The sequence below is a fragment of the Malania oleifera genome, chromosome 7, assembly GCF_029873635.1.
Source record: "Malania oleifera isolate guangnan ecotype guangnan chromosome 7, ASM2987363v1, whole genome shotgun sequence".
In the NCBI taxonomy this organism is placed as follows: Eukaryota; Viridiplantae; Streptophyta; class Magnoliopsida; order Santalales; family Ximeniaceae; genus Malania; species Malania oleifera.
The window spans coordinates 14,672,235-14,685,635 of record NC_080423.1 but is presented as its reverse complement, the minus strand read 5'-3'; positions in this window follow the sequence as shown (position 1 = coordinate 14,685,635).

Sequence of the window (13,401 nt, the reverse complement as noted above, 5' to 3'; positions counted from 1 at the left end):
CAGCCCGCACTATCACCTGAACCACACCCTAGGGGTAACGGCAATACTGTTTTGGGAGTAGAGTGTAGGGTCCTAATGGAATAAATAATCAATCTTATCCCCCACTCGTAAACCAAAACATAGATTAAAATACTCAAGAGACAAGAAAGAAAAGGTGTCTATACTACCAGTAGATTACTTTTCTTACCATATGTAGCGCTCATTCATCATCGAGATAAGAGACCTGAAATTGGTTATTACTTAGTCAAAAGCCTAGGCAATTTGAAAACCTAACAGCTGGGACCATACGAGTTTGCCAAATTCAAATTTGAGATTGAGAGTGCAATTAAGGCTATGCACTCTTTTTCTTTCTTAGAAAGAACTTCATTTACAATTTTTAATTGCAATCTCTTATATAATTATAACTAGAATGTGAAAAATATCTCATATTAAATAAGTGGATAGATTGTAAAATATTTTAATAATATCTCATTTATTTCATACACGCATTAATATTCTTCACCAGCTCTCATGTAAATTATTAATTAAAATACTATTAACTAAAAGAATCTGCAATAAAAACTTTTATTATACTTTTTTTCTTATATTTTAACAGACATTTTAATATTTCCAAGGATAAACGATCCCACACAAAATACAAACGTTCCATTCTCACTCTCTCCACATAAATTGCTTAAAAAACTCACTCGCATAAAAGCCCTTCTCTAGGGATCAAATTGCCCAGCCCTCACCATTGACTTATAGGATACCAATATTCCCTGTAATATAGTATTATCAAATGCTATTATTTACATTTATAATAACAAATTATTAATAAAATGAAAACAATATTATTATTATTATTATATAACATAGTGCTACTGCTGCAAATTTGAGGCTCTTGTGTCCTGCAAATTAAGGTTGCTATGTGCTGCAAATTGGAGCTATTTTGGGGCTGCTGCTACCACAAATTTGGGGCAGTTTTGGAGCTATTGTGCTGCAAATTCTTGGGCTATTATGCTACAAATTTTAGAGCTGTTGTGCCACAAGTTTTGGGGCTGTTGTGTTCCTTCACAAAACTTCAATTTATAGGCTTGGGGAGCATTGATTGTGACATTTAAACTCAAACCTCCAGCCACCTATCTATTGCTAATCTCCCATCTGCCCATTTAATTTTAACAGTCAACCACCTTTTTATTACTAATCTCTCATCTGCTCATTTAATTTAATAGTCAAACACCTTTTTATTGCTAATCTCCCATCTGCCCATTTAATTTTAACAGTCAGCCACATTTTTGTTGCTAATCTCTCATCTGCCCATTTAATTTTAACAGCTAACCATTTTTTTGTTTGTATTTATTTATTGCTGTATTTCATAATTTTCCGTGTATTTCATCATTTTTTTTTTTGTATTTTTCCCTACTATATTCCTCTTTTTTTTTTTTTTTCGTGTTGTATTTGTATAAATCATGTAATAATAAAAGAAGTATTTTCTTTTGTTATATTTGGCCGCTGGACAAAGTGTGTGTCTGCAATTCCAATAGCAAGTTCGAGTGAATAAGTATTTTTAAGCTCGATTCTACCTCTATACTTTAATTAAAATTTGATCTATGAGCTAGAACATAGTAAAAATCAACTCAACTTGACTTAGCTCATACTCAACTCATACTCTAATGAAAAGATGAACAAGTACATCCAAGTTCTATTTTAAATTTGAAATCAACTGAAAATTCAATAATTAAAAAGGCGTATGCTCGAAGGTCGTCTTATTTGTAGCCCTAACTCCAGGCTCCCAAATAAAGAGTTGTTCAAATCTTGGATTTATATGTTAAATTGATTTAAACCAAAAATAAATAGTTATTACTTTTACCCATTAAAAGCCAAGTTTGATCCTTTGTTTGGTAGCCTTAGTTATGTTTGGGAGCATTGGTTTTGAACCATAGATTTAATTTTTGTTGGCCTTACAAGGTTTAAGATCTTATTTTGATGATAACAAATCAATGGAATTTAATATGATTTTAAAGTGGTAATGTTTCCGGAGTCAAGTAATCACAAGAGTACATTGTAAACCTACAAACAAGTGATTCAAACAAAACTTGTATCAAAGTTTGACAAAGCTCATATCAAAGTTTGACAAATATTATGAAAGCTCAAAGTTTGACAAATCCTATGAAAGCTCAAAGAATGTTGAAGCTCAAGACAAGATGAACTCTAAGCAAGGACATACATGAAGACTTCAATAATTGAATGTTTTAGAGTCTTAAGGAAGTCTTATGTAAGTACTTCAATCTAAAGTTCAAGATGAATGCATTGAAGCTCTTTAGGAATAATAAAAACCTAGAGACCTATTTTAAGATCTTGAAAAATGTTTTTCAAAGTTTTAAATTAAAAGGCCCAGAGAGCAAAAAGAGTTTTTGAAATAAAAGTCTTAAAAAACAAGTTTTTCAAATGCTCAGGAACCTGACCTAAAACAGACAGGCAACTGACCTTTTTGTATTTTTTAAGATTGGCAAACAGAAGGGTGTCAGTCGGCTCAACTTAACCTGGTAGGCGTCTGACCTTGACAACTGAGGCGACTGACCTTGTTTTGCTAGGTGACTAACTGTACATTGACTTTTTAAATAAATATGAATTTGAATAAGACAGGCACCTGACCCTTTTAAGACACATGACTGCCATTCAAAACTTTTTAAAAGTTCAGTGCAGGAAAGTTTCTAAATTTGGTTTCTTGAGCTCCAAACTTCGTGCAAACTTGAGAAACACTCCAAGTAAACTTGGGGAACAAGGAATACACTTTTTAAACTCTATATAGAGCCCCCGAGGCAAAGATTTTAAAACACCAAGAAATTATTCAGCAATTAAATACTCTCAAGTGCTCTCAATTCTCAAAGGCTATCTTGCTCACATCTTGCTAATATTCTCTACTGAGTTTTTTTTTAAATTCTCACACCGAATTGAGCATAAATTCTGAATCTTTCAATCATAGAAAGATCATACCGGTGATAAGTTTACTTTGAGCTTCAATTTCATTGCATATTGATATTTACTTTGAAGTATACTATGTGCTTAAACTTGTACTAACTTACTCTTTCTATGAGTGCTTCTTGTACACAAGAAATCTTTCTTGTCTCTTGTTTTCTTGACGGCTCAAGATTGTTGGAACGTTGTATTGAGCATGGGGTATCGCTTGGAGAGGGGGCTCCACCCTAAATAAGGGATTGTAATGGTTTGTTTCGCCCGTAAAGGAACGTTATAGTGGAATACTTAAGTGGTCTTACCTAAGGCGAGGACGTAGGGTGGATATAAGTTGAACCTCATAAAAAACTCGATCTCACTCTCTTTCCCTAAACTCTCTTTAATTTTCTGCACATATATAACTGTGTGGTTGTTAATTTCAAATTTATAAATTGTGTGGATTGGATCTTAAATAATCCAAAAATTAATTTGACTTTGGGATTGCGAAAACCAAATGGGAATACGTTGGTTGATCAATACCTTTTGCGAAAACCATAAGGGAGTACGTTGATTAATTAACACCCAAGACTCATTAATTGAAATTTTATTTAAAAACTAAATTTTGGAAGAGTGTTGGAATTTTTAATTGTGCTTCATTAAAATAGGGCTTTTATCAAACTCTACTTTGAGTTACTCAATCACTAAATCTCGGAAGCTTTGCTGAATTCATTCTTTAAGTGTGAATCTTGTTTTGGTTATCTTATTAAGAGGATTGAATTATTCAAAAGTTGAAAGCATTACATTGTGAATCATTTTTTTTGTGTTGATTGAATCAATTTATTGGATGGGTGTTAATTGACATTACTGCAAGATCAAGTTGATTTACTCATTCTTAAAGTTTTAAAAGTGAATATTGATTTCTAGTTGATATTGTAATTCAAATTATCCTTGTTTGAGTACTAAACTTACAATAAGTTGAGAATCTATAAAAGGAGTTAAAAGAAACTTTTAAAACCCAATTTACCCCCCCCCCCCTCTTGGGACTACACCTTAGTTTTCAATTTTGTTTTGAATTGGATAACTCCATATACTTTGTATTGTATTATGTTCAAATGTACACAAATTCAAGCTCAAGATATTTTAACTTTTTGTTGTGTTTTTGTGGCTCATATAGTTGATGGAGTACATAAACAAAGAAAGAAAATATATTTGAAATCACTTGTGCAGAGGAATAGCTGTAAACCGTTGGCTCAGTTGACTGATTGACCAAATTAGTTGACTGATTAATCCAAAATACAGACAATTACATTTGTTGAATCAGGTGTAATCCCAAGATGAGGGGGGTGAATTGGGTATTTAAAAATTCTTTGGCACTAATTCACGGCTTAAAATCTTCTTATATATTTATCAATAAATTCGTGTTACTCAATTACTTTTGTGCAAGACTAACCAATTTATGCATGCAATATAAATAATTTAAATGTAGTGCTGAAAATAAAGAGTAAAGGGAAGAGAGAAAAGAAACACAATTTTACGAGGTTCAGCCGACTTGGCCTATGTCCTTGCCTTGAGCAACCACTCAATGATTCACTAAAACCCTGTTCCTTAAAGTGGGACGGAGTTTCCCTTACAATCCGCTGCTTACAAGAGACACAGCTTCCTCCTACTCCGATGCTTACAAGAGATACAGCTCTCTCCTCTCACACACCGGTTTACACACTAAACCGTGTATACAATAGAATCTGAAAATCAACATTTAAAACAATGCTTCTAACAAAAGCTGGTGAGTACAATTTAAAATCCTAATACATTAACATATTATATAACTTAAAGCTCATGAATGTATGAAAACAATACTATCATTTTATGTATGATATGCTTCAACACACAAATCCCTATTTAACCAAACCTCCCAAATATAGATATATTCAAAATGTTTTGGAGTCAACTAGGGTTCTTTGTTCACTTTGCAAAAATGTACAAGTATGTTTGATGTGATCTAGTTAACAAAAAAATTTTGTCTTGAATACACACTCAATCAAAATCACAAAGCTTTATATCAAGTATTCAATGACAAATTGAGTATATTAATTTTCAGAAAATATCCCTCAATTAAATGTATAGTTATGAGTACCAAGGATATTTAATCAAGATTTAATATATCTAAAATATAAATCCTTTAGAAAACACCCTCTTGAATCAAAAATCAATCAACCAAGTTAAATAAGTTTTCTCAAGTAATGATCTTTTCAAAACTCAATTTTTATATGAATAAGCACACTCAAGATCAAAACTTCTCTAATGATAGTCAAGAGCACTTGATAAGATGAGATGAGATGTTCTTAAGAATAATAACTTGAAAGATCAAACCTCAATACTAGATTGAAGTACAGTTAAGTAAACAAGTTCCCTTTGAGAATCTAAGTTGATTTTCTAAAGCTTGAAGATTAGAGATTGAAGAATAGGCAATCGTATAGCACTAAGAGTAGATTTTCAACTTTCTTGCAACAAGGTGTGTTCTTCTCTTTCTTATGTGTCTAACTTCTGTTCTAGGGTTTAGATATTCAGAATATATAGTATATTACCCTTAGAATTGATCTCAGCCGTTGGATCAATGAAATAGCTCGCGAGTCCTTTTAATAAAAATATGATTTTTAGACTTTCCCGCAACTTCAGGCAACCAAAGTGGGGTTTAGACTCCTGAAGTGACAACTTCAGGCACCTGAGGTTCCAGGGTCAGGCGACCGAAGTACCTCTTTTAGGTTCTGTTTTCCCATTTAATTCTTCAGACTACCGAACTTAATCTTCAGGCAACCAAAGAAATTCTTTAGGCACCTGAGGATGAGTTCAGGCTACCGAAGTCCCTTTTTTCTCAATTATTCATTCCCAATTTAAAATTCTTGTTTTCTTCTTTGCTTGGGTCTTTTATAAAACAAGTTTTCCATGATTTAAAAAACCCTTCTAAGCCCATGTAAGTTCCCTAATGGTGTACATGAAATGCATGAATCCTAACAATCATTCTAAGTTATGTTGAGCCTCAAATTAAATCATACGAAAATGTAAATACATGAGTTTTAAATACCCATTCCCAAGATATTTTTGAACTTTGCTGTTTACATCTTGATTCTCTTACTCTTTGAATTCCATGGTGCTTTCCGCTATTTGTTAGATTTACTTAAAGGCTTCCATGACTCGTTATCTTTCCGTGCATGCTCAGTGTAAGTCCTGTTCACAAACTCAATGCACAAATCAAATACCAAGTGATTTGTCATTATCAAAACAAGATTGGACTCATAGAGTCAACAATCTCCCCCTTTTTTATGATGAAAAATGCACGAGCAAATATATATAATGGGTTATACCTAACAAGGCTCCCCCTCAATTAATGCATCAAATAATCAATAAATGACAATATGCTCATATTCATATACACAGTGTTTAGCCCGAATCCAAATGAGATATGAAATATGCTCATGATGAATATGCTAGATTTCTCCCCCTTTGTATATCTCACCCTACTAGATTTCCATTTGTATATCTCACTCTTTGCATAACTTCAATAACAATTTTTGCTCCCGATTTTTCTCCCCCTTTTGACATCAACAAAAAGGTGTAAATAAATAAATCATGAGTAAACGTACCCTTATGTTCTTCTCCCCTTAGAAATCTTAAGGTTTTAAATATGTCCAATTATTGAATAATGCAATACCAAGTGATTATATCGTAAGTGATGTTGCTTCCCTTGAATTATATCATCTAACATGATTCTAAGCAACCTCTCAACTATGCATAAGACCTAATGCACGCCTAATTTGGATAAAACTATCCTCCGCAAGTGGTTTCATGAATATATTTTCCCATTGTTCATCCGTGCATACAAACTCTAGTGTTACATCCCCTTTTTGTACATGGTCACGAAGAAAGTGATGTCGTATTTCTATGTGCTTAGTTCGTGAATGTAATATTGGATTCTTTGAGATATTTTTTGCACTCGTATTATTGCATCTTATAGGGATTGTTTCATAACTTAATCCAAAATCCTTCAGTTTCTACTTCATGTAAAGCGTTTGAGCACAACAACTACCTGCGGCTATGTATTCAGCCTCAGCTGTGGAAAGTGCAACTGAATTTTGTTTCTTGGAAAACCAAGAGACCAATGAGTGTCCTAAGAAATGACAAGTACCACTAGTGCTCTTCCTATCCACTTTACTACCCAAAAAATCAGCATCTGAATAACTAAGAATCTCAAAGGATGTGTACTTAGGATATCATAACCCAATGTCCACGATTCCTATCAAATATCTAAGTATCCGTTTAACAGCTAGCAAATGAGACTCTTTTGGAGTAGACTGAAATCATGCGCACAAACATATGCTAAACATTATATCTGGTCTACTGGCAGTCAGTTATAATAAGCTACCTATCATTCCACGATATAGCTTGACATCTACAGGTATACCTTGTTCATCTTTATCTAATTTCAATGAAGCGCTCATAGGTATACCTAGTATTTTTCCATCTTCCATATTAAAATTTTTAAGTCTCTAATATACTTTGATTGATTTATGAATATTCCATGATTTGCTTGTTTGATCTGAAGTCTTAGGAAGAAATTTAATTCACCCATCATGCTCATCTCAAATTCATTTTGCATGATATTTGCAAATTCATTACACAGTTCTTTATCTGTAGCACCAAATATGATGTCATCTACATACACTTGCACTAGGAGAATATCATCTTTCTTAGACTTTATGAATAGGGTTGTATCTATCTTTCCTCTTATAAATCCATTTTCTAATAGAAAACCGCTTAGCCTTTCATACTAAGCTCTAAGAACTTGCTTTAAACTATACAAGGCTTTCATCAGTCTATACACGTGATCTGGATTCTTATGGTTTTCAAAACCTGGGGGTTGTTCTACATACACTTCTTCATTTATGTAACCATTTAAAAATGTGCTTTTGACGTCCATTTGATAGAGCTTGAAATTCTTAAAAGCTGCATATTCTAAAAGCATTCGTATGGCTTCCATCCTAGCTACAGGGGCAAATATTTCTTCAAAATCTATACCTTCCTCTTGATTATATTCCTAAGCTACTAATCTAGCCTTATTTCTCACAACTATTCCATGTTCACCTTTCTTATTCTTATATATCCATTTGGTCCCTATGATTGACTTATCCTTTAGTCTGGGAACTAAAGTCTATACTTTGTTTCTTTCAAATTGATTTAATTCTTCTTGCATAGACAACACCCAAGATTCATCCTCTATAGCTTCACTCACATTCTTAGGTTCTTCTTGAGATAGAAATGCAAAATGACTAACCATGTTCCTAAGAGAGGAGCAAGTGGCTACTCCACATAATGGTTCACCTATTATTTGATCTATGGGATGATTCTTATGTATTTCCATTCTCTAGGTGGTTCCTTAACCTCATTTGAAGTTTAATCAATTTCAATGGATGGTTCTTTAAGTTCATTTTTCTTTTCTGAATCATTCTCAATTGATAGTTCTTCTATTTCCATGTTAATTCAGTTTCATCTTCATCTGTTCTTTTGGAGAAGGGATTTGACTCATCGAACACTACATGAATAGATTCTATAACCGTCAATGTTCTATTGTTATACACTCTATAGGCTTTACTATCTAAAGCATACCCTAGGAAGATACCTTCATCTGATTTCACATCAAACTTTTCCAGATGCTCATTGTCTCTAAGCACAAAACACTTACAGCCAAAGACATGAAAATATGATATATTTGGTCTATGTCCATTCCATAATTCGTAAGGAGTCTTATTAAGTGATGGTCTAATCAGAACTTTATTTAGCACATAGCAGGCGGTATTCACAGCCTCGGCCTAGAAGTATTTAGGTAAATTATGTTCGTTAAGCATAGTTCTGGCCATTTCTTGTATAGATCTATTCTTTCTTTCAACTACGCCATTATGTTGTGGTGTTCTAGGGGCTAAAAAATTATAGGCAATTCCTAATGAGTTACAATAGTCTTCCATGCCTTGATTTTAAAATTCTCTACCCCTATCACTTCGAATTTTAGTAATTGTGTATCCCTTTTCATTTTGTACTTTCTTGCATAGGTTTATAAATTTTTCACATGCTTCATCTTTATGACCTAAGAATAGTACTCATGTGTATCGTGAAAAGTCATCAATTATGACAAACGCATATGATTTTCCTCCTAAACTCTGAATTGAGTTTGGTCCAAATAAGTCTAATTGTAGCATTTGAAGTGGCCTAGTTGTAGAGATCTCTTTCTTCTTCTTAAAGCTTGTTCTTCCTTGTTTTCCTAGTTGGCATGCATCACAGATTTTATATTTCATAAATTTAGTCTTAGGCAGTGTAACGTCCCTCAATTTCTTAACATAAAATATAATATGGTCAACCCGAACCCGTGGGTAGCGGGGACACCTGTCATACACAGCGGAAAACCTAGCAGCAGTACACATAAAATCTCAAACATCCAATCATAAAATATAATACCAGAGCATTCTATACATCCTCACATACATCCAAATATCTCTAGGGTCAAACACAAAATAACTCTGACACTATTACAAAATCTTACCCTTCTCACAGGGTAATCTCACTAGCTCAACGGCGGCCCTGACCCGCCAGTCTCTCAGGAGCTCCTGAAAATTTAATTAAGTTTGGGGGTGAGACACTTCTCAGTAAGGGAAAATAAACTAAATACAGCTGTGTGGCAACATGAATATTTAATGCATTTGTACGTATACAGTACATTTCATAATTCTATAAATATAATCATATCGTACTGGGTAAACATATATTTTCACATCTGTTAACAAATCATATCATACATAAAATCATCTGTTATAACTGTAGTACTGAAAACAAACCCAGGATGACTAGCTAGCTGGTGTCATGTATTACCCCCCATGACGGGTTGTGCAGCCCGAAGGCGGGACCCGACAATGGCTGGCCGACCACTGCCGAATCAAATATGTCTGTAAGTACGATGAGCCCGCCACACCCTGGTCCGGACTGCCAGGTGGACGTCCACACTCTACTGAAAGCCACATCGACTATCCATCTCCCATCCCCTCGTGGGACGGTAGCACTAATAAGGCCTCGTGCCAAAATGAACCCATAGCTACGGTACCGAGCTCCTGGTCTGAACTAAACTAACATCCTGGTTGTGAAAACATATAATACATGATCATACGTAACATCATTATGGCCTCGTGCCGAAAACATAGATATGGCCTCGTGCCGAAAATATAAATACGTGGCCTCGCGCCAATAACATAAATACGGCCTCGTGCCGATAACATAAATACGGCCTCGCGCCGATAACATAAATATATGGCCTCGCGCCAAAAACATAAATACGGCCTCGTGCCGATAACATAAATATATGGCCTCGCGCCAAAATTGTTTCAGGTATATATATACTGAAAATATCTCAATTATCACACAATCGTCAAAATCATCACAACATAACTCATATTTTCATAAATGCCTGAAATCATGCTTGGTTCGTAAAATCTTTCACATCATAATACATTTCACATAAAATAATATTCATGCCACACATATGCTGTTAAAAGTCATACTTCATATTCTAAAAACGTGAATTATTTACATCTCATACATACATATACATTTTAATCATCATAGCAGTATTTTCCCAATCGTACATTTCATGCGTAATACACAATATAACATATGCTTTTCTGAAAATAAATTTACTCATAATCAATAATAATTTGTATGAAAAATTACTGCTTTAGTTTATTCCCTTACCTGGCTATTGATGAATTCCTTAGGACCCAAATCCTACGCCCTTAGCGCCCGAAATTCAACTCCTGAAATTTACATTTTTCCCCATATTAATTAATCTATTTCTCCAAAATAATACTCATCTAGCCTTCCTTAGGCTCCATATACCTCAAATTAATATTTAAACTATTATTTAATATCCCTACTTAATTTTTCAAATTTTGCCTGCGGGTCCCAAAATTACACCCGCGGCGCTCACCCGAGTCCTAAATTTCAGAAATCCTATTTCAGTCGCAGATGCTTAATATTTTAGCATTTCTAAATTAATACTAATTAATTAAAAATAAGCCCCTTAATAATCGCCGCACCCCAAATTTGGAGTTTTGGCCCGACACCCCCATGAGAATTCCGTCCCACTAGACTTGTAGAGAATCATCCCTAGATTCTCGTGGTGGTGTCCATTTGTCAATTGGGCTTATATTTTGCAAGAAATTAAAGAAAAAGGGGAAAATGGCTTACCCCAGGGAATACGCTTACGTCGCTCATACCACCGATCCGCTCCGGTAGAAATGACGACAGCGGCGAATGGAGTCCAGTGGTATCTTCGGATTTTTGATCGGGCAAAAATCCGTCATGAAATCGAGGAGAGAGGGAGAGAGAATGTGAGGAGAGAGAGAAGGTTCATGAGAGTTCCTGCACGCAGGAAAAAGAAAAGAAAAGAAAAGAAGAAGAAGAAGAAGAAGAAGAAGAAGAAGGAAAAGGTGGGGGGGGGGTTGTCAAGTGTTATCATATATATATATAATAATAATAATTATTATTATTATAATAATAATTTAATTAATATTAATAATAATATATTTTATTAATAAAATAAAAATAAATTTTAATTAATTATTTTTTTTTCTTTTTCTTTTAAAATCTGATTAATTAATTAATTAATTATTAATTTTTTTTAATTTTTTTTTAATTTTTATTTTTATTTTTTTTTTTATTTTTTTTTTTTGGAAATCAATCCGCTAATCTTTTATATATCTTTTTTGGGATTTTTACAGGCAGTCCCTTAACTAATTCTTTCTTAACTAGCTTTGAGATTAAATCCATGTTTGCATGTCCTAGTCTTCTATGCCAAATCCAACTTATTTCATTCATAGCAGATAAGCATGTCACACTCTGTGAAGTTAAATTATTAAAGCTTGTGGTATATACATTTTCATGACGCTTAGCAATGAACAGTGTCTTATTATCAGTTTTGTGTTCAACTATGCACTTGTCATGTTCAAATGATATTTTGTAGCCTTTATCACATAGTTGACTTATGCTCAATAAATTGTGCTTTAGACCTTCAACTAATAAAACATCATCAATAATGAGTGAGGAATCATTACCGACTTTACCGACACCTGTAATACTTCCCTTAGCATTATCTCCAAAAGTAGCCAACCCTTCATCCTTGAGTATGATGGATGTGAATTTTGCTTTATCTCCGCTCATGTGGCGTGAGCATCCATTATCCATATATCATCTATCTTTTAAGGATGCGGATCTTAAGCAAATCTGCAAGACACAATTAAACAACTAGCTTTGGTACCCAGATTGTCTTGGGTCTAGGAGGGTTAGTGCTAGATTAACCTTTGACCTTCCACACTTTCTTTATTTTTACATATTTATTTTTGAAAGGACAGTCGAATTGTATGTGACCCAACCGTCTACATTTAAAACATGTAGTATTTCTATAATGATTCTTAATTGGAACATATGACTTTGATTCTTTTGTAAAATACCTCATGTAAAGATGTCTTTTCTTTATAATTTTTTTACCATTAAAACCGAGTCCTTCCTTTTCTGGGGAATTTCTTTGAGATCCTAAGAGCTTTTCAAAATTGTTTTGTCCATTAGTAAATTTATAGATAATTTCAGATTTGTCATTCAAGTCCTTTTCTAACTCCTCAATTTTCAAATCTTTATCTTTTATGAAAGATGTATGGAATCCATTTTGGTGTTCAACTAGATTTGAAAGTTCTTTGACTTTGCTTCTTAACTCAGAAATTTTCTTTGTTTTCTTCTCAAGCATTTTAATAATGTACAAGTATTGTTGTTTCAGTTCATCATATGAAATCATATCATTTTCATTTTCAGATTCACTAGAATGGTATGAAGATGATGAAAAAGATGATTGTATCTCAAGGTCATCATGTGCCATTAAACACAGATTGGCAACCTCGTCGTCGCTAGATTCAGATTCTGAACTGTTAGTATTGTGTGTATCCCAGCCGACTTTCAGCACCTTCTTCTTTTTCTTTGAGGCTTTTATGAGCTTGGGGCACTCAGGCTTGATGTGTCCAACTTCTCGAAAGTTGTAGCATGTTGGTGGATCTTCCTTCTTTTTCTTCATGCTTTGCTCTCCTCTTTCTGATTTGGAGTTCTGAAATTTTCTATTGCACTTTTTGTTCTTCTTCAAGAACTTCCCGAACTTCTTTGTTAGCAAGGTCATGTCATCATCCGTTTCGGAATCGCTTCCTTCACTTGAATAGCTTGATGATGCCTTAAGTGTAGTGACCTTTGTTGGCCTAAAGGCTTACAATTCTTATTTTGATGACAACAAATAAATGATATACTTAATATGTTTTAAGTAAAAGTTTTTCAGGAAAGTAACAAAGCTTAAGTGCATAAGGAAGTTTATGGATTACAAAGAATCCTTGAAGA